This window comes from Hyperolius riggenbachi, chromosome 9 (assembly GCF_040937935.1).
Source record: "Hyperolius riggenbachi isolate aHypRig1 chromosome 9, aHypRig1.pri, whole genome shotgun sequence".
Lineage (NCBI taxonomy): Eukaryota > Metazoa > Chordata > Amphibia > Anura > Hyperoliidae > Hyperolius > Hyperolius riggenbachi.
This window is the reverse complement of record NC_090654.1, coordinates 217033878-217057674: the sequence shown is the minus strand read 5'-3', so window position 1 is coordinate 217057674 and position 23797 is coordinate 217033878. Positions and strand designations below refer to the sequence as shown.

The window sequence follows — 23797 nt, the reverse complement described above, 5'->3', positions numbered from 1 at the left end:
GTTATCTTTGCTAGGGTGGAGGGTCAGGGGCCTGCCGACTAAATAGTTTACCCATTGAATCTACCTACATCCATGCAATGACAAATTTATAGGCAGGAGGGTTAGGGTAGTAAAGTCAATTCAATGTAGGTTAGTTTGATGATGTAGGCTATTTTGTTGGATCACTGGGTTTACCTTAGCACACCTCCCAACTTTTTGAAATGAGAAACAGAACATTTAGGCCACACCCCTATTCATGCATACCATAAAAGATTTCATAAGAAATATATGTTTTATTATTCAATCCACACTGGTCCTTTCTACCATGGTTCATTTTCCTTCATATGAACATTTTAAAATTAGTAATATACCAATTTAAAGGATGGGAATAAAGTTTAGAGTTAATCAAAAACATTTTTAGTAGAGAAATATATATATTTACAAAGAAAGAGGGACAGGGTTCCTAAAGAGGGACGATCCCTCCAGTAGAGGGACAGGGAGCTATGTCTTATGCTGGGTTTACACCATACTATTTTCTGTTAGATTCTTCTGTTAGATTTTTCTGTTAGATTTTCTGTTAGAGTGCATAATTAGATTTTCTGTAGAGAATGGTCATTATCTCTGGTGCATTGTCTTCTGTTTATCTCCTGCTGAGTAGAACAATGCCTAATTGCTCGGCAGATAGATCGTAAGATAGCTACATTTCCAACATGTTGAACTTTATCTATCTGGCAGGTAAATCTAACAGAAAATTGTATGGTGTAAACCCAACATTATGCTGGGATTACACCATACAATTTTCTGTTAGATTTTTCTGTTAGATTCTGTAAATTCAACATGTTGGACATTTATCTATCTTACCATCTTTCTGCCAAGCAATTAAGCATTGTTCTACTCAGCAGGAGATGACCAGAAGACAATGCACCAGAGATAATGACCATTCTCTACAGAAAATAATCTAATTATGCATTCTAACAGAAAATCTAACAGAAGAATCTAACAGAAAATTGTATGGTGTAAACCCAGCATTAGCTTCTCCACTGGCTCACATGGCTTTTGCAGTGGCTGACACGGCTTCTACACCAGCTAATGTAGCTTCTACGCTGTCTGACTGCTTTGAAATATCAGAAAGCCGCGCCCCCTACCAAGATAGACGCTGCAAGCAGCATATAGCAAGGCTGCCCTGCAGTGCCCACTCAGGCCATTACATTGATTGGTTTAGTAGTGGGCAATGCCCGGTGTACGTGGCTACAGCCACAGCACGTGAAGGGCTTGGCCTCTGCTTTCTATTTTGTGGCTAGCGTTCCTTGCGCCTTGCACTGCAGTGTCATGACAACAGCCAATACACCGTACTATGCTGTGTCTATCTGATTGAATAAGCCACGCATGCTCAGACTGAATTCGGAAGCCATATTTACGTATTAGACCTGGTATCGCGCTGCTCTGTTACGTAGCGGAACAGCAAACCACCCCCATAATGTGACTGGCGGTGCCCATACGTGTTTCTGGATGTGACATCATGCCGTCGTGGTGTGCACGTCGACTATAAAAGGCACGCGTACGTCCATTTCTGCCTTTTCCCGGTGTCTTTAGACCCGATAGAGAGAATCCCTCTCCATCCTCCTCTGGTGGAACGTCCCGGGGCAAATTGCAGACAAGACCGAGCAGATGACCCTTCGGGGGTCCCTCAAGGGGCGACAATGGCTGGGTTACACAGATCGCCACCACTCCGCAGTTCCCAGATATGATCCTGAGCTCCTCCCGGGGTGAGATGCATGTGTATAGCTGCCATTCTATCAGTATGGAGCGGTGCTGCTCCCTTCCTTTAGCACTGTGTGGCTGATGTGCGATGTGTGGCCGGGTATTTGTACTGTGCGATCCTGGATCTGTACTCTGTGGCCCTGTATATAGTGTCTGTAGCAGTGCAGGCTCTGTGTGGGCCTAGCACTGTAGTATTGCCCCGTTCTGTGTGCCAAGTGTTAGAAGTCATGTGACTTAGCACAGTATTGCATTATTATCAATGCTCTTGTTCATTTATTTCTTGCACCGGTTTCTCTTGCTCTAGAGAGTGTTTATTATAATTTATAGTCCTCATACTTGCTACTGTATATGTAGATGGGCTTATCTTGCACTTAAAAAGTAAAAGCCTACAGCACAAGTGCAATGGAGATTGCACATGCTTTTTGAGGTGTAATGTGGCACTTTAAAACAACTCTCAGGACTTGTAAAATGTATAAATCATATGTACACATTCTTACAAGTAGTACAATTCTACCATAGTAAAATAAACCATAAATTACTTCTCTTCTATGTACATGTCACTTTACATAAGGCAGTTAAACTCTGACCGCTCCTGCAGGTTTTGGACTTGTCCATCTCCTTGTGGGGGATTCTCTGTATCTCCTTTATTCTTTACTAAAGTGCTCCCTGGAAATGATGCTGGATGGCGTGCCTACTCATTAGCCCAGTATTCAGGCATCTGGACTGTCACTGCCATGTAAGTGCTTTAAAAAAATAAAGAAAACCCTGAGAATCCCCCATGAGGTAATGGACTAGTTGGAAACATGTCAGATTTTTACTGCGTACTGTAAGTGACAACAACATAGAATAATTTGTAGAGCATTTTAATTTGGGAGAAATGTACTTAGAAGTATGTGTACACATGTATTTTAAATCTTACAATGGTGTTCCTTGAACTGTTTGGAAACTGACTGTGTAAATTACTCCCTACGATTTCTGTTTCAGTTACTGCTAATTTTGGTCTTTGGGACAAATGTCAAAATTTACATTTTTAATCCCATCGCTGCTCACTGGGACATTGTGCCTTTTATCTGATACACTTTGGTAGATGGCTATATTATATTCATATTTTAGTTAGCGGGAATGAACTAAGATTACGCTGCTGCTCTGTTTACATGTAGTTGGAGGTCAGACTGTTGCAGATTGCGGTCACCAGCAGTTGACTTTTAGGAACACCTCTGTAGGGCTTGTCCAGTTATGCAGTTAAACTGGCACTCCAGCCAAGAAAGTGACGCCCCCGCCCCCCCCCCCCCACCACCACCACCCCTTCCCCTTGCATTTACTTGTGTATGTTTACAAGCAGCTTTCACTTGTGCTACCATTCATGCATTTTTGTCATACACTCTTTAAATTTCGTATTTGAATGACAGTTGTTACTTAGTTTGGATATTTATACATATGTTATTGTAATTATTTATATTCATAAGGTTAATGCAATTATTTTTGCTCTGTTTCGGTTTCCTTGCTGCCTAGTAAAGCTTGCCCTTTTCATTGCAGGTAAGGCGGGTCATTATGTGGAAGTTGACCCGTGATGAGACAAATTATGGTGTACCCCACTTAGTCAGCGACGTTGTCATCTCTTCTGATGGTCAGTTTGCTCTGTCTGGATCTTGGGACGGAACTCTACGTCTGTGGGATCTTACTACGTAAGTTTGTAGATCTAATGGGTCGAGACAGGTTTAAATGGAGCCGGACATCTGGGTGCCACCACAGACTGTAATATCAATAACGGCTATAGCTGTGCACAAAGATTATTTTGGACAGCAGCAAAAGACTGAGCCCAAATTACAAAAAAGTGCAATTCAGCCACCAGCAATAGCCAGCAGCTGAATTGCATCTTACCATCAGAGGGGGGGGGGGGGGTTGTTGATAGTAGTCTACACCGCCAGGACTTTTTCAGGAGCAGGCACCCAGCACTCAAACTTCCCGGCGCTTAACCCTGCACTCAAACTTCCCGATGCTTGTTTTAAATGAATGCTCACAGAATCCCATGGTGATATGGAGGCCTGCTTGACTAATGGTGGGATCATGTATAAGTATTTTTTGTTTCAGTGGCACCACCACCAGGCGCTTTGTGGGTCACACTAAAGCTGTACTGAGCGTGGCTTTCTCTGCAGACAACCGCCAGATTGTGTCTGGATCCAGAGACAAGACCATTAAGCTGTGGAACACGCTAGGCGTGTGCAAGTACACAGTGCAGGTGGGACACTGACCTGGGGAGGACACTGCTGATTGGCTGATCTGGTCCCCGTGATCAGAAAATCTCACCTGAGTGTTTCTCATAGAAACAATGTCAAATAGGCTGAGAATCCTGCAATTATGATGGGATCAGTAAAGCTGTAGTTTGAAATGCTTTAATAGTCTGGTTATTTTTGCATATGATCTTCAAATTATGATTTATGTTTAACAGGAAGAATCTCACACTGAATGGATCTCATGTGTCCGCTTCTCGCCCAACAGCAGCAATCCAATCAGTGTTTCCTGCGGATGGGACAAGATGGTGAAGGTAAGACACCTGGCGATTTGGTCAGTGAAAGGATTTACAGGGCTGTGGAGTCAGAACAGTTTTTTGGGCACCTGGAGTCAAAGGTTTCAGTAAACTGAGCAGTCGGATAATTATTGTGCCAACTCCACAGTCCTGGTAAGAATTAGACTAAGGAGTCAGCGCAATTTTGGGTACCTGGAGTCGGTACAAAAATCTTCCGCCTCAGTTTATGAAACCACTGACTCCATAGCCCTTATGCTGGGAACACACGTTTCGTTTTCCCGCTCGATAGATGCGTTCGATTGATAAATTCCGTCATGTCCGATATTCCGCCCGATTGTTTTACCACTCGATTTCTCATAGAAGTGAATGGGAAATGAAAAGAAAAAAAAAAGTTGGGAATATAAGAGAGTCAAGTTTAAAAAATGTATCGTGTGTTCCCAGCATTAGGATTTATGTATACCTGAGTTCTGAGTGTTTATTTATATAAACAAAAAGTTCTTTATTCTTTTACTTTATCTCTAATATGCCATTCCTCCAAAATTGCCACTTCCTGTTTGTATACTTGCTGGCAGGAAGTGTAAATAACTGAGAAATTATACTTTTCAGACTGTTATGTAGCTAATCGGACTTTAAAGGAGAACTTACAAATTTCTGATTTATAAATGGGCATCCAGAGTTCAGATACACTTGGGATGAGTTCACACTATGCATGCTTTTGCTTTATAACTGCATGTGAATTTGCTAGCGATACAATTGTATGGACATAGTAACATCTGTTAAAAAAAACGCATTATAACACACTTTCTACAGTCAGGGTAATATTTGAAAATGCGTGTGTTGCATAGCAATTCGGTGGCAGTCATACAGGAACTAAGGTCAGATGGTACTGGAACCTTTATGGGTCTGGATCAACTATAACAGATTCTGCAAACTTATAGTAATATTAAATCCCATTTTAGACACGCTAAAACTGGTAGGGAACCTATGGCTCGGGAGCCAGATGTGGCTCTTTTGATGGCGCCATCTGGCTCTCATACAAAATCAGTAGGGGTTGATTTACTAAATTACACTGCTCAAGCAGCGCAGCTTAGGCACCTTTTACACTTAATCAGTTGCTCTCCGTTAAAGCCAAAAGAAAACTGATTTTCAAAGTAATGTCCATGTTTCCCAATGCTTCAGTTCACACTCTACGTGTTTTAACTGAAAGCTTTTTCACAATGCACTGCTATGGAAAGTACTATCGCATGAAGTGTAAAAGGGCCCTTAGTGTGGCAGCGCAAGAAAAATGTTTAAAGTGGGCACGCTACTGCTGTAGCATGCACTAAAAATGTACTCCTGCTCTCTTCCCCATCCCCCCACCCCCCACCCCAACAACTAACGGCTGCTCCAATTATCCCACCCTGGACCCAGTCAGTTCCAGTGACTTTGTAGGATGAGATCCCAGCACATTGATTGGCCCAATAGACTGCCTGGCAGCTTACCATCAGTCGACAGCTGTGCTGCAGCAGATCTACTGCCATGCCATAAATTTGAACCTATTGGTGCATTGGCTTGTTATCCTAGAAGGTCAGTTATGGTTCTTTGGTCCTGTGGGCAGTATCTTGGTTATGATGCTAACTTGTTGTATAAACTTGCGTTGGAATACTATTTGGGATGCCTACAAACTTGGACAAGCTTCTGCGTGCGAGGAGCCACAACAGCAGGAGCTCATTGCATGTCAGCATGCAAACGTACATAAATGTGCAAAGCAGCTAACATCTTTGTCACTGGGTAATCTGCAGGGTTTTTTTTTTTGTTTTGTTTTTGTTTTTTTGTTTTTTTAGAAGAAGAAGAACTGCAGATGATTGGATGGGCCAGATTAGTTTGTAATATTGCAAAGTTCTTTTCAAATAATGTGTGCATTGCTGAATACCTGCTGATCTTGTGATCTTGTAACGTTATACTTTAATTTTAGGTGTGGAATTTGGCTAATTGTAAGCTGAAGACAAACCATATCGGTCACACTGGCTACCTGAACACTGTGTCACCTAATGGCTCCCTGTGTGCCTCTGGAGGCAAGGTGAGATGAAATACTTCATACTTCAATATGACAAGAACTTGCATACATCCACAGGAAGGCTCCTTAAAGAAAACCTGAAGGGGGGGGGGGGGGGGAGTGTCAGATTGGACACCGAGGCATGTTCGCTGACTCATGAAATGCCTCTGTCCTTCACCGCTGCATTATAGCCCCGAAATTAGCGGCAATATTTGTTGCTATCTCGGAGGGCAATGGGAGGAACACCCCCCTAAATATTCATGTATGTTTTCATGCAGGCTTTCCTGAACTGCCATTGGGCAGAGAGATATCTCCTTCCAGCATTGTGACTCAGAGGTCACGAAAATGGGGCAGTGCAGGCCTCAGGAGCGGCAGGGATTGTGGCTACCTGATCGTCCAGCCCCCAAATCGGGTAGCTTAGTGGGTTGTTCTGCATTGAGGACAATGGAAAAAGATAAGAAAAACTAGCGGAAGAAAAACAATTGAGCACCAGAATCGACCCGTGTAGTCCCAGTATAAGTGGATACTCTCCTTGCCCAGTGCTGCTGTGCCTTCAGAGAGGTTGCTGTCATTTCCAGAGTTTTCCTGATTGTTAGGGCTACTATTTGCTTACAAGAGTGGTGACTAGGAGAAGATAAGTGGAAACACTTGCTGCATGTTTGTTGGATCTGGTAATGGGAGACCGGGAAACACGAAAGAAGTACTCTTGGGGAGCTGAGCATAACCTTTTCTACCCACAGGTTACTAATTGTTTTGGCCTGTAGAGAATAACAGGCAGGGCCAAGATTATGGGCGACCTTATGAACTATTTATTCTCTAGTAATCTGTGTTTAAAGAGACTCTGTAACAAAAATTATGTTTTTTCTACCATCCTACAAGTTCCTAAACCTGTTCTAATGTGCTCTGGCTTACTGCAGCACTTTCTACTATCACTGTCTCTGTAATAAATCAGACTTGTCGCCCTGTGTCTGGAAGGCTGCCAACTCTTCCGTGCTGGTCTGTTTATGCACACCCCTTTCCAGGCCCCTCTATGCACACTCCAGTGTGTGTGTTATTTACATAAGCCAGCAGCCTCTCTGCTCTCTGATATCAGTGAGAGCTGGATAAAAATCCTCCTCTGTTAAAAGAATCTTTAAAAAAAATCCTCCTCTGTTAGGCTGTGAAAGGAGCTGGCCGACACATACTGAGGAATTACAGACAGGAAGAAAGGATCAGCCTCACAGCCTGTCACTAGTATTCAGTGGGTGAGAGCTGCAGGGGACAGAAGGTAAACACACAAATGATCTCTTGAGATTCAAAAGGAAGGCTGTATACAGCCTGCTTGTGTATGGATGTATTTTCTATGTGTGGACATACTGTACATCAACCTACTTCCTGTTTTGGTGGCCATTTTGATTGTTTATAAACAAACTTTTTAGAACTGTTTGTTTTTGACTACTTTTAATGCAGCGGGGATCGGTGAAATTGTGACAGAGGGGAATAGGAGATGTCCCCTAACACACTGGTATGTTTACTTTTGTGCGATTTTAACAATACAGATTCTCTTTAAAGCCTTATAGAGCCAGAACATCCATCTGTGATCATTCTGGGTCACCATCTTAATGAGTATGTCACTTGTCTGTAGCTGGTTGTGCATAGGGATCTTGCCTTCAGCCATGCTTAATTTCTTTGTAGCTGGTTACTTTGGCCGCTACTTTCTGCTTTTGCTGGTACGGTGTATGCTCAGCAGATCATGCAGGTCAGTACAGAGAGCCCTGTATCGGCTCATGCCTTATGTGTAATGTCTGCAGGCAGGGTAATTCTTTGAGACAGTTACCTGTGGTTATACACTTGACTATACACTTGCCCCTTCAACCCGGAAGGAGGAAGTGTATGTAATCACATGACGCCGGATTGGAATGCAGCGTGGGAGGCGCCGAGGGACGAGCACAGATGCCTGATGGGTAAGATTAACCCCCCCCCCCTTCGGCCACCCGCACAGCTGCTGTAATTAGTAAGATGAAATTCGAATAACCCTATTTGAATTTCATCCGAATTCGAAGTTAAGAGCATCCCTGACTGTAACCAAGAATTGAACTTCGTTCCAATCAGTAGCGGAGACCCCCTTTTCCACGAGAAATATATATTCCTTTTCTCAAACAGATCAGGGGGCTCTGTATGGCTGATATTGTGGTGAAATACCTCCCATAGTGTGATGTCAGGACCAAGGTCCTGACTTCATATTGTGGGAACCTTGTTGCATTGTGGGAAATAACAGCTGTTTTACAAGTGCCAAAAAAGCAAGCAGCTTCTCCTTCCACTAGCATCACCTGCCAGCAGTAAAACTCACATGTGATAAATGTCAGACTGTAAATCAGTGTTTGCCCATTGAAAAATCTTTCCTCTCCCTGACTATATAATTTATACAGAATTGTAAAAATGAAGCACATTTTCTTATTACATTTTCACTGGAGTTCCTCTAAGTCCTAGGTTCTCAACATGCGGTACGCGTACCCCAAGGGGTACGTCTGATGGTTCCAGGGGGTACTCCTGCTTGATATACTTAACCAAGTATAACAAATTTAGAGTTTTAGAAAATGATAAATCCTACATAAACAACACCAAATTAGTATTTTAGCTAATTAAAAGCGATAGTAAATGTTTGGAAATTGTTTAGAACCAATTATTATGTACTACAATTAAATATTTATTTGTCAAGGGGTACTTGTTGTGATAAGGTTTACTATGCTAGGGGGTACTCGGCGAGTACAAGCTTTTAAAAGGGGTACATACCAATAAAATGTTGAGAAACACTGCTCTAAGTCATCAGCACTCTTGCCTGCAGTTCTGATTCATGCTTGGGATTAATGTTCTGCATGGACTTGAATTATTGGCTGAGATGGCTGTAGTGTGTCTGCTATAAATATGCTTAAATGCAAGAACATATTAAGTAATGAAGGCCTTGTAGACTGCCACCCTAGTGAAGGCCATGATAACTGGTTTGTAATGTTGTTGAAAGTTTATATCCTATTTTTAAAGAGGCACTTTAGTGATACTGTAGAAAATCAATAATTCATTTTTATTTTTTTTCCTGGCTTCAGTATCAGAAACTCTATCTAAATATTGCTGTATTTTATTGGAATGCAGCCCTATCGCTCCCAGCGATGTCAAAGCCTAGGCTGTTTGAATATGTGGCGTTCTCCCAGAGCATTCAGGGAGACCAGTCTTCTTTAATTCTTGTTAATTTAGTTAGTATTTTGCCTTTTAAAACAAAAAAAAAACTAAAATAAAGGAGATGGTAAAAAGTTATTTCAGTACAGTTACTTTCACCTGCTGTTTAAACCTCTTATTTATTAAAGGAGCCATGTGCTGGTCTTTGTCAGGATAGCGGAACATGGCAACCATTATCAACCAGTTTAGGACCTGGTTAAATTTTATTTTTTATTATTATTATTTTTTTTAATAATCTAAGTTTAGTGCGGGAAGCAGATCCAAATGTTAAAAATAGGATCCGCCTCCACTTGGTAAAAAAAATCCAAACTGATCCACGTTGCACTAAGTGGAACGCAGAGTCTGAACTTTGTACACCCTCCTGGACCGGACTAGGCTAGTCACTGCATCCGCTTCGCCAGTTTTGAATGCTGCTGTGACTTATTACGCCGCTTGGCACCTGTACACAGCCCGGTGGCCGGCAGAAGCAAGGGATCTCCACTGGGCTGCAAAAGACCAATTGGAAGCCTCAGCAACTGGGGGATTCTCATTGGTTCATGGTGGTCCAATGAAATTTCTTCCTGTTGCTAGGCAGAATTGGTCTATTATCTCCCATCTCAGTGTTCTCCCCAGAGCCTTTTAACTGGGCGGAGCGCCCGGCTGGTGGTCAGTCCCCGCCCGGCTGCTGTGATCACTACTCCCTGTCAGCAGCGTGTTTGCCGTTCTCCACACTCGTCCAGCACAGTGCTCAGCGGCTGTGGCATTGGAGCTGGCCGCTGTCACTCTGACACAATCTCCGCCCTCCTCCTCAGCTCCTGACATTACAAGCCAGACCGCGGGAGCTTTGAAGGAGGAGCACACAGAGAAAGAACTGAGGACGTGGGCTTACTGTGTTCCCTGAGTCACTCACTCACTGATCTGCCTGAGTGAGTAGTGCAGAGAACGGCTCTCCTCCTCCTGTCTTCCCATCATGCAGGACATTTCCCAGCACGTTCCCCAGCCTCCCCCGATCAGAGGTCACAGCACAGAGAACAGCGTGGAGCAGCGCTCGTTCATTCTGGGGAGAGCAGCAGCAGGGCAGATGGCTATCTGATAGCAGTAATGGTCCCCCAGCAAGGGAATCCTTGTGATGACTGTCAGCTGCCGTCTCTGTGCTACCGAGACAGGTATTAAACAACTTTACAGCAACTACTGCTTCCCTTCCCCCACTGCTCTGCCCGGAGAGGTTACATAGCTGGCTGTCCTGGACATCAGTCTGCAGACTTCCTGCAGTGTGCTGTCCACTCACAAACATTTTCTTTCCTGCATTAGTCTGTCTCCCTCTTATACATTTCTCTCTCACACACTTTCTCCCTCTGTTTTTCTTTCCCCTTTCCCAGTCCTTTTCACACACTCTCTCTGTCCCTCAAAGAATCTATCTCCCTCCCAGACACTCACACCTATTCCTTATATTCACTTCTTCTACTGAACCCTCCTCTCTATATACTGTATTTCCTGTATACAGTATGTATGTTTGTTTACTAGTGCTTGATTTTTAAGGGGAGAAGCCACAGCAGAAACCCCCAAGCACTTTTATTTTCCTTTGTAGTGCATGCTGTTTAGCATAGACAAACAACAAGCATGTCTACACTGGGTTTGCTACTGCTATGACAGCCAAAACTATTGTGAGACTTTTTGAGTTAGATAACAAAACAGTCTGTGGGGATGTGTGGTTTTGGGCCTAAATTAGTCACCCTGTCTACAGCCCCTTTCTGGTATGAATCCGGCTTTGGCAGCACTTTATCGGATTGCACATCAAAACATTCAGTGCAAGATGCCTTTCTCCATTAGCATCACTTAGTGTAATCCTCTCTCCCTATCGGAAATGCCTAGCATGATTACCTCACCAGGTAACAACCAGCGTGCTCCACCTACTCTTCTCCCCAGCATGATCCTCCCTGTCCATTCTCACCTAGTAGTAGCAGACATCACCCTCTTTCCCCACCCATCGTGACCATAATTTCCCACCCGGCTACTTTTTCATGCCACCCGGCTGGAAAAAAATTCTGGGGAGAACACTGCATCTGCCCCTACCAGCCTCTGAGCTGAGTACCGAGGGACCAAGCGGCAGAGGAACACGTGAGTGGCAATGTGGGTGCAATTGGAGCAGACCAGTGAAGTTTGCTGCAGTGGATGCAAAACTGATGGAACTTAACATGTCCGTTTTGCATCCGCTCTAGTGTGAACCGGCCCTTACACATTAGTTATAAGACCTGTTGCTGTTTCAGGATGAGGTGCCAGGATGCCATTGTGCCAAGAAGGTAGAATCTCTGGTTTAAAACATCCTTCACGCAAATCAAGCCTTTCAGCCCATGAGCTGTGGATAGGGTGTGAGAAACGTTACTTTGATTCAGTGGGGTTCATTATTTGTGTGTAGGAGAATGTATTTATAACCTTACCCTTGTCTGATAACTATATTTGCATTTCCAGGATGGACTAGCTATGCTTTGGGATCTGAATGAGGGGAAGCACCTGTACATTCTGGACAGCAGAGATGTCATCAATGCCCTTTGTTTCAGCCCCAACCGCTATTGGCTGTGTACCGCCACAGGCCCCAGCATCAAGATCTGGGTATGGGTACAGATGAATGTTTCACTTGCAACTTTTTAGCTCTCTTGAAAGTCTTGTGTAACCTTTGCACAACTGAAGTAATTTGTGTTTAATGAAAACCATCCTTATGGTAAATATTTTACTTGCAGCCAGCTATAATGTCCCTAAATTGGCACTATTTTATTTTTGGGAGTAAAATTGTATGAACAGAGCAAGGCAGCACAATCACAATCCTGTTTGCCAGTTTCTTAGCATGGTGGAGTGGCTGTTTTCTATAACCTTTAAAGAAAACCTGTAATGAGAAAAAGTTCCCCTGGGGGGTACTCACCTCGTGTGGGGGAACCCCCCCTCCTCGGTCCCACGGTGGCAACGATAAAGCTCCCCAAACAGCGGGGATGTAAATATTTACCTTCCTGGCTCCAGCGCAGGCGCAATATCGGCTCTCTGCCTCGAAGATAGGCGGAAATAGCTGATCGCTGTCGGGCCGCTCTACTGCGCAAATGCAAGGCTCCTGCGCAGTAGAGTGGACCCAACAGAGATCGGCTATTTTCGCCTATCTCCATACGGAGAGCTGCTACAGCGCCCCCACTGGAGACAGGAAAGGTAAATTAATCCGCCCTTGTCAGCCTTGTCGAGGGAGGATTCTGGGACACTTCGGTGGAGCCAGCGCTGTATTGCCTGCAGCTACAGCGGAGGGGGAAGCCTCATTGGGACTCTGAGGCTTCCCCTTACCGAGGTGAGTACCCCCAGGGGACTTTTTTTTTGTTACAGGTTCTCTTTAAAATGGCCCCAAATTAACCACCTTAGCGGTATGGACGAGCTCAGCTCGCCCATTACCGCCAGAGGGTGCCGCTCAGGCCCTGCTGGGCCGATTTTGATGAAATAAAAAGCAGCACACGCAGCCGGCACTTTGCCAGCCACGTGTGCTGCCTGATCGCCGCCGCTCTGCGGCGATCCGCCGCGAGCACCGGCAAAAGAGGGTCCCCCCAGCCGCCCGAGCCCTGCGCAGCCGGAACAAATAGTTCCGACCAGCGCTAAGGGCTGGATCTGAGGCGGCTGACGTCAGGACGTCGGCTGACGTCCATGACGTCACTCCGCTCGTCGCCATGGCGACGAGGAAAGCCAAACAAGGAAGGCTGCTCATTGCAGCCTTCCTTGTTAGTTCTGCTTGCCGGAGGCGATTGGAAGAACGCCTCCGGAGCGCCCTCTAGTGGGCTTTCATGCAGCCAACTTTCAGTTGGCTGCATGAAATATTTTTTTTTTTATTAAAAAAAAAACCCTCCCGCAGCCGCCCTGGCGATCTCAATAGAACGCCAGGGTGGTTAAAAATACAAGATTTCAGAAATAAAATCTATTTTCTATATTATAATAATAAAGAGCAGTCTTTTTTCAGCTGCATGATGACAAATATAAAATATTTTACATTTATAGGAGGGAACCCCTCCCTTCCTTTCATATTGCCAGGACTGAATCCGGCAAACTGGTGGAGTAGATGGTGTCCGGCAAAGGAGGAATTGCTAATGGCTGCCACCTGTATAACCCTAGTTATGAAAAGAGAAGGGTGAAAAGCATGCACTGAAATGCTCAAAGGTTTGAAGGAGTGTTTATTTATCTTTGTATGAGCGGTGCAACTAAATATTTTGAATTAAAAAAAATGTTTAGTTTGGGTCCGCTTCAAGGTTATGCACTTTGCTAAAAAGAAAAGCTACGGAAGATGTTAGCATTATGTACAAGTGATTGTGTTTTGTTTATCTCTATAATAGAGCTACATTTGGTGGATTGTGTTGCCTTCAACAAAGCAGAATTTTTCTAAAATGTTAAAGTGGACCTGAACTCAGCACTTCCTCTCTGCTGTAAAAGTTGCGCAACAGCATAATAACCTTTAAAGAAAACCTTTTTTGTTATAGCTGATAAAATCCTGCAATAAAGCTGTATTGTTTACTTCCTGCTTACATTGGAGCGGGTATAGGGTTAACATCCTGTGTTTAGATTGGCTGCTGTGACAGCAGAGATTCCTGACCTGACACAGCCAAGAGATCAAATTACAATGGCGATTGGTCACAGATGAGGGGAAATTAGACTAGCTAAACTCTCTAAATACACACAGGGTACACTTCTCTGTTTTCCCATTTGTCCTGTGCAAGAGTTCATGTCTGCTTTAAGCAAATTCTACTCCAATTGGAGCTGCAAAAATGTTTGTTTGTTTTTTTTAAAGATTTTTATATTTAAATATAAGCGGTTTACACTGTAACTCCAGGGGTACTACTGAGGGTTAGTTTTCCTGCTATGATGTATTCTACTATGCCATCTGAAGCTCCTTGCTGAAATCAGAGGCTGTTTCTGAGCAGTGACAGTCCTGGCATACATTGCTACTGTAGGACTTTCTGTATTGCTGACCTGCATGTTTTTCCCCATCACAGGATCTGGAGGGCAAGATTATTGTAGATGAGCTAAAGCAGGAAGTGATCAGTACAAAGCAGCAAGGCTGAACCACCACAGTGCACCTCTCTGGCATGGTCAGCGGATGGACAGGTACATACCCTGTATTAAAGTCACTCGGTTCATTGTATACTTGTGGTTTACAGTAGAGCTGTTAGAAGCTTTCAGGGTCAGTGATGAACCACCAGTTTAATTGCTTTTACATCCAGTCTGTATCCTATGCCATCATGACTTGTTATAGCTCTTAAAAGGGTTACAATAATGGCAAATGCAAACACATACCCCCCAACTTTTTGAGATGAGAAAGCGGGACACTTAAGCCACACCCCCAACCACACCCCTGACACCCCCCTAGTCAAATATACACACACACACACACACACACACACACACACACACACACACACACACACACACACACATATATACACACACACACACACATATACACACATATATACACACACACACACACATATATATATATATATATATGTGTATATATGTGTGTGTGTGTGAAAAAATGATCGAGGCCCCAGCCGGCGGATGCGGTTTGTGGGGCGATGTGTAAGATAATACTGCCCCTCCCTCCGAATGTGCCCCCCAGTGTCCCCCTGTATGTAGAGTATAAGAGCGCAGCATAGCGGGCGGTCTTACCATTCCTCGTCGCGTACGGGCATCTCTGGCTCTTCGCTTCCTGTGACGTCACAGGAAGTAGATGGAAGCCAGAGCCCGGTACGCGTCTACGCGACGAGGAATGGTAAGACTGCCCGCTATGCTGCGCTCGTATACTCTACATACATGGGGACACTGGGGGGCACATTCGGAGGGAAGGAGGGAGGGACAGTATTATCTTACACATCGCCCCACACACCGCATCTGCCGGCTGGGGCCTCGATCAATTTTTAACTTCCTCTGCCTGCCGGGACACAAGGGGGGGTATCCCGGGACAGCGGGACCCCTCCCCTAACCCGTGACCGTCCCGACGAATCCGGGACGGTTGGGGCCCCTGCAATAACTAAAAAATGTGGTTTGCTATATATTTTTTTGGAGTATGTACTTTACTATATATTCAGTTTTCAAATGCAAATGTTGTTATTGCAAAATTGAGTGTTAAAGTGCAGATACAATTTCCAGAGGGACAGTGACAACAGGTAGTCCATTTCCAACTGAAGAAGCAGTGGCCATAGTTTCAGAACACATTTGCTATTCGTGTAAGCACAAAGTAATGACTTCTACTGGGCACACTGTAAAGTGCCCTGTAGCTTAAAGCAAATCTAAAGCTAACCTGCGGATCCCATAGAACCTTCCCAGTCCTCTCCGTGCCCTCTGTCCTACTGTCAGTCCGTACCATTGGGACTCCTCAGAAGGCTTTGGAAGCACTTGAGTGCTTCCAAAGACAGGTGCATCTGTACTGTGCAAACACGCTTCAGACCTGCTCTTCTTTGGAAGTACTCGCCGGGGATGGTGTATTTGACCAGTTGTTCAAGGAACTTTCACAAGGGCACAGCCCTGGCATACATACATCCCCATGGGGGATGACTTCTTCGCAGTGGGAGGGACGAGTACTTAATAAGTTGCATGCAAGCTATTACGGAAACCAACATCCTCCAATGGTAGACAGGTGCATTTTATTTGAATGCTGGGTGTGTATTTTATCCCACCAGTGGGGCTTGCACTCTCAAGCAGGTAGTCATAAGGATGCAATCTGTTTTTAAGTAGCGCTGTTTCCTCGCCATGTACAAATGTAAGTAACTTTGGTCAGCTGCTCCCATGTAATAGCATTGCTTATTGATGTTTATGCAGAGCTTCTGTTTGGTTTCAAGGTGCGTTTGTAGTTTCTTGGGGGGGGGGGCTCAGCGCACCTCTGATTGATGGCTATTTGGAGGCGGCCTGGTGATGCGTTGATCCACCTTTGCGCAATCTGGCATACATATAGTTCAGCTGCCAGGAGATTTGGGCACAGGGTAAAGCTGATAAACTGCTCACCCTGCTCCTGCACAAGTCCCGGCAGCGCTAAGTAGTAATCCTCCTCCATGCTGCCATGGATAGTGGAGGAATGATGTAATTGTGCTTCCAGCTATTGCTGGCGGCCAAATTAGTGTTTTTATAGGAATTTGTGCTCAGACTTTTGACAGTGCCCAAATTACTCACTGAGCACCGCTATAGCCGTAATTCCTATTATGGCCTATGGCTGTGCCAAATCTCCTGCGCTGTTAACAGCGATCCCAGCAGTGGACAGAGGATATGGAAAGAGGGATCTGGTAATGCTCTATGGCGGGGCTGCCCAATAGGTCAATTACAATCTACCGGTAGATCGCGGCCTCTCGGCCACGTCTCGTTAAATAAATGTTGCGGCCGGCAGCTCATCATGTTTAGCTGCTGGCCGCTGGCCAATAAGGATGCAGCGTTGGCGAGGCGGCGAGGAGAGAGGCAGCGCGGGAATCTTCATCATGGCTGGGGGTGGGCAGCGTGTGACGTGCGTGCTTGTAACGTGCCCGCCGCTGCCCCCAGCCATGACGTAGCCTCCCCTGCATCCTTATTGGCCAGCGGCCTGCCTGTCAGAGCGTTCCACGAGTCCAGGACCCTCAACCGCCGGATTGAGGTAGACACATGCCTTGCTATCCTACGCTGCAGGCACATATACCTGGCTAACCTATGCTGCAGGCACATATACCTGGCTAACCTACGCTGCAGGCACATATACCTGGCTAACCTACGCTGCAGGCACATATACCTGGCTAACCTATGCTGCAGGCACATATACCTGGCTAACCTACGCTGCAGGCACATATACCTGGCTAACCTATGCTGCAGGCACATATACCTGGCTAACCTATGCTGCAGGCACATATACCTGGCTAACCTACGCTGCAGGCACATATACCTGGCTTACCTACGCTGCAGGCACATATACCTGGCTAACTTATGCTGCAGGCACATATACCTGGCTAACCTACGCTGCAGGCACATATACCTGGCTAACCTACGCTGCAGGCACATATACCTGGCTAACCTACGCTGCAGGCACATATACCTGGCTAACCTATGCTGCAGGCACATATACCTGGCTAACCTATGCTGCAGGCACATATACCTGGCTAACCTACGCTGCAGGCACATATACCTGGCTTACCTACGCTGCAGGCACATATACCTGGCTAACTTATGCTGCAGGCACATATACCTGGCTAACTTATGCTGCAGGCACATTTACCTGGCTGACCTATACTGACACATTCCTGGCTAACCTACGCTGGATGCACATATACCTGGCTAACCTATACTGACACATTCCTAGCTAACCAATACTGCAGACACATATACCTGGCTAACCTACGCTGCAGGCACATATACCTGGCTAACCTACGCTGCAGGCACATATACCTGGCTAACCTATACTGCAGGCACATATACCTGGCTAACCTACGCTGCAGGCACATATACCTGGCTAACCTATACTGCAGGCACATATACCTGGCTAACCTATACTGACATATTCCTGGCTAACCTACGCTGGATGCACATATACCTGGCTAACCTGTACTGCACATATACCTGGCTAACCTATACTGACACATTCCTGGCTAACCTACGCTGCAGACACATATTCCTGGCTAACCTATACTGACACATTCCTGGCTAACCTATACTGCAGGCACATATAGCTGGCTGACCTACTTTGCAGGCACATATACCTGGCTAATCTATACTGCAAGCACATATACCTGGCTAACCTACGCTGCAGGCACATATACCTGGCTAACCTATACTGCAGGCACATATATCTGGCTAACCTATACTGCAGGCACATATACCTGGCCAACCTACGCTGCAGGCACATATACCTGGCTAACCTATACTGCAGGCACATATACCTGGCTAACCTATACTGCAGGCACATATGCCTGGCTAACCTACGCTGCAGGCACATATACCTGGCTAACCTATACTGCAGGCACATATACCTGGCTAACCTATACTGCAGGCACATATACCTGGCTAACCTATACTGCAGGCACATATACCTGGCTAACCTACGCTGCAGGCACATATACCTGGCTAACCTATACTGCAGGCATATAAACCTGTCTAACCTACGCTGCAGGCGCATATACCTGGCTAACATACGCTGCAGGCACATATACCTGGCTAACATACGCTGCAGGCACATATACCTGGCTAACCTACGCTGCAGGCACATATACCTGGCTGACCTACACTGACACATTCCTGGCTAACCTTCGCTGGATGCACATATACCTGGCTAACCTATACTGCACATATACCTGGCTAACCTATACTGACACATTCCTGGCTAACCTACGCTGCAGACACATATTCCTGGCTAACCTATACTGACACATTTCTGGCTAACCTACGCTGGATGCACATATACCTGGCTAACCTGTACTGCACATATACCTGGCTAACCTATACTGACACATTCCTGGCTAACCTACGCTGCAGACACATATTCCTGGCTAACCTATACTGACACATTCCTGGCTAACCTATACTGCAGGCACATATACCTGGCTGACCTACGCTGCAGGCACACATATCTGGCTGACCTACGCTGCAGGCACATATACCTGGCTAACCTACGCTGCAGGCACATATGCCTGGCTAACCTACGCTGCAGGCACATATACCTGGCTAACCTATACTGCAGGCACATATACCTGGCTAACCTATACTGCAGGCACATATACCTGGCTAACCTATACTGCAGGCACATAAACCTGGCTAACCTACGCTGCAGGCACATATACCTGGCTAACCTATACTGCAGGCATATAAACCTGGCTAACCTACGCTGCAGGCACATATACCTGGCTAACATACGCTGCAGGCACATATACCTGGCTAACCTACGCTGCAGGCACATATACCTGGCTGACCTACACTGACACATTCCTGGCTAACCTTCGCTGGATGCACATATACCTGGCTAACCTATACTGCACATATACCTTGCTAACCTATACTGCACATATACCTGGCTAACCTATACTGACACATTCCTGGCTAACCTACGCTGCAGGCACATATACCTGGCTAACCTACGCTGCAGGAACATATACCTGGCTAACCTATACTGCAGGCACATATACCTGGCTAACCTATACTGCAGGCACATATACCTGGCTAGCCTATACTGCAGGCACATATACCTGGCTAACCTATACTGCAGGCACATATACCTGGCTAACCTATACTGCAGGCACATATACCTGGCTAACCTATACTGCAGGCACATATACCTGGCTAACCTACACTGCAGGCACATATACCTGGCTAACCTACGCTGCAGGCACATATACCTGGCTAACCTACGCTGCAGGCACATATACCTGGCTAACCTACGCTGCAGGCACATATACCTGGCTAACCTACGCTGTAGGCACATATACCTGGCTAACCTACGCTGTAGGCACATATACCTGGCTAACCTATACTGCAGGCACATATACCTGGCTAACCTATACTGCAGGCACATATACCTGGCTAACCTACACTGCAGGCACATATACCTGGCTAACCTACGCTGCAGGCACATATACCTGGCTAACCTATACTGCAGGCACATATACCTGGCTAACCTACGCTGTAGGCACATATACCTGGCTAACCTACGCTGCAGGCACATATACCTGGCTAACCTATACTGCAGGCACATATACCTGGCTAACCTACGGTGTAGGCACATATACCTGGCTAACCTATGCTGCAGGCACATATACCTGGCTAACCTACGCTGCCGGCACATATACCTGGCTAACCTATACTGTTGGCACATATGCCTGGCTAACCTACGCTGCAGGCACATATACCTGGCTAACGTACACTGCAGGCACATATACCTGGCTAACCTATGCTGCAGGCACATATACCTGGCTAACCTATACTGCAGGCACATATACCTGGCTAACCTATACTGTTGGCACATATATCTGGTTAACCTATACTGACACATTCCTGGCTAACCTACGCTGCAGGCACATATTACCTGGCTAACCTACGCGGGGGGGGGGGGGGGGGGGGGGGAGAGAATGCTTAGATCTCCTGGCCTCGGCAAGTTTTAAAGTATATCGCAAGCCGAAAAAGTGTGGGCACCCCTGCTCTATGGAATTCAGAGCCTTACCTCTCCGTGGGCGAGTATGCAGCATTTTTTTTTTCTGGATCACTTTACCATTTGAAAGAAGTAAAATGGCACAAGTGCATTGTCGTTGATCAGGGCTCAATTTGACATTTTTAAGTACTGTAAAAGCAAGTGTCCAGGTTGTTTTTTTCCCCCCAAAAGCTGTGCATTTTTTTTCACAAGCTTACAGACCCTAAAAATCATCCCACTAGATAGATCTGTGGCAGCCCTGCACATTTACACACCTTCCATGGATCCAACTCAGGATTACTGCTCTGAGCTGCGGATTTCCGTCCCGAGCCTGACTCGGGGTTACCGCTAAGGAGGTTAATATATATACATAGATTAGTAGAGCTTCACAATCGTATATTGTACACCTGGATTTTTTTTCTCTTGCTACTCCAGGACTATATTATAAAATATCAATGGCCACTAGAGGGAGATGCTCGACAAATAAGATGTGTAAAGATCGTAATGCAAATAAAATATGAACTGCAAGCTGTTCCCTGGAAAATGGTTTCAGTAGCTCAAAATGTGCACTGTATTTGCTTTGATAATATAGATCTTAGTTCATAAATAAGGCCCACGTTTGTATAAAATGTAGTTTCTTTTTACTGCTCTTAGTAGAAAAATACTGAAGTAGCAGTAGCCACCATGAGGCATAAAAATGTCATTTTACACTTAGTACCACTCTTCTTGCTGGTCTCTTCCACATACCTGCTGAGTTTACATTGATGCACCCTTCCCAGGAGCTGCATCTGGGCACACCTGTTGGTGCATACATCAGCACTTGAGGCATGTTGGGTTACAGAGCCCAGGAGAGGTGTGGAGTGGTGTTTGGCCTCTGCGGTGCTTTACTTTACCAGTAAAGTAGCTCATTGACCATCCATATAACCAAAAGAAAAAGTATGACCCTGCATGAACCGCACCACAGCATATAAAGATAATAAATAAGCCTTTATTGATCCATACAAATACAATAAAACCATAAAAACAGGCACACTATAAGTACAATAGCCCTCGAAGTTGCACTGTATGTGCTGATATAGCTAAGTAGATCCAAATGACCAGATACCAGCTGTTACCACCGGGAGCACAGAAGGGAGGGATGGGTGAAGCAGATTTAAGTCTGCAAAAAAGTGATCAGTGCAAGTGAGGCTGATGCCCCCTAATATTGAGGAGATGTGAGGCGTGTCGCCAAGTGTTGGGACCAGCGAGTAGCGTGCTGGCCAAAAAGGAGTGAGGAACCCCAAAGGGGGAACAAACAACAATGAGAGCCCCAGTGCGGAAAATTGGTGTGTGGAAGGTGCATGTGCAGTATAGGGCTTACCGGAGTAGGCTGGATCAGAGGGCGGGTGTGCGGAGAGCCGTCGTGATTCGCCGCTAACAGCGGCTTCTTCCGGGCATGTGATTCCCCGTTCAGCGATTGGCTAAATAGTCACATCGCGCGATGCCTGATGACGCGTGAAGGCGGACGTTCCGAAAGGGCGGAGTCATGGGTAATAATGCGTGCGTGGCCACATCTCCACGTACATAATGACGTGGACAGCCATCCCCACCCCATAGTTGCCCGTCGGAGCTGCCGCCATATTGGATAAGGGACATAAAACGGGCAATAGAATTAAAATACAGTATGGGATACAACCTCAAATGTATAAAAAGTCCTATAGGCAGTTGCCAGAGCAGGGAATGAACAGGAAAAGGGGCACATTGCATAAGTCTAAACTGTTATATGCCAAAATATGTAACATAAATAAATAAAAAAGTTGTGCATATGCTCCGAGTAATCAAAATTTTGTTTAACAGATGTAATATCATACTAGACACAGGAGGGAATTTGCCGCCATCCACTGGACACAGTAGGTAATGCATAAACAATCCAAACAATGATAGAACACAAGAAACGCTGATTTAAGAGGCACTCCAGATCCATATTAGAGTCTTTGGCAGACAGACCCGAGTGGGTCATCCAATCCGATCCCCTGTTGCCCAGGTAGAGAAACGATGCATCGGTTAGTTCCACATGTGGTCCACAGATAAGAAGCATCCATGTATGTACACACAAGGGAGGACAATATTTAGCCTGATAAAAATGGAAAAAACAACAATGTTTAGTATAATGAGCTTGGATCACACAAGATAAATGGGACATGGTTGCCCCCGCTAATGAACCATTATCGTAGCTAGTCGAGAAAAAAGGGGGAGAAGAAGACAAAATAGACACAAAAAAGGGCAATACACAACTGTCTATCTGAAAACCAGTGGTCAACTCACCAAGACCAACTGGGGACAAGAGTAAGAACATGGGTCAAACTTAACAATCAATGCAAATTGGTGGGTCAAAAACAAAAACCCAGCGATCGAACTCACCAACGACCGTTAAGGATAACACACAAGTGAGGAACACACACTGCCCATAACACCAGAGGTGAGGCAAGATCTGGAACCAAAAAACTCCCTACAACAAAGTGAAAATAAATAGGGTTGCATCCTACTTACCAGAGGTGCTGCTCCAATAAAGGGGGGAACACCTACTCACTGAGTGTTCATCCCCTGGGACAGTTGACACAAGAAAGTAGGGACAAGGTGTGTGAATCAAAAGCAACCGGTGAACAGTGATTACCGCAAAAAACCCTGGAATGAAAATTCCTCGTTTAGACCTACCGGTGCTAGAGTACCAAGATCAAAGATCCACCGAGTCTCCTGTCTCAAAAGTAATTGTGTGATGTCTCCACCCCTGAAAGAGAGATGCACCTTCGATAAACCACATGCCTTCCAACCATAAGTGCTGCCCCCATGGACCCTAAGGGCATGCTCCGCCACCGGAGTTAATTGCTTACCATCGGCGTGGTACCGGCTAGCCAATCGTATGGTGGACATGTGCTTCTGTATACGACTCTTCAACATGTTCTTTGTTTGACCCACATATCGTTTGTTACACGGGCACCATAAAAGGTATACCACTCCCTCAGACTGACAGTTAATATAGTCCTGAAGTTTGTGTGTCCTATTTGTCCTCTCACTCAGAATCTCTCTAGTTGGTGGCATCATTTCACAGATGTTACATCTCCCGCAAGGAAAGCTACCACAAACCACCGGTTTTCTCACATTCCGGCGCTGGAAATGACTTTGG

General features: G+C 45.5%; 1 pseudogene; it reads left to right on the top strand.

The window, feature by feature from the left end:
• Nucleotides 1-1587: 1587 nt before the first annotated feature.
• Nucleotides 1588-23797, top strand: part of LOC137532947 (small ribosomal subunit protein RACK1-like) — a 28962-nt pseudogene continuing 6752 nt past the window's right edge.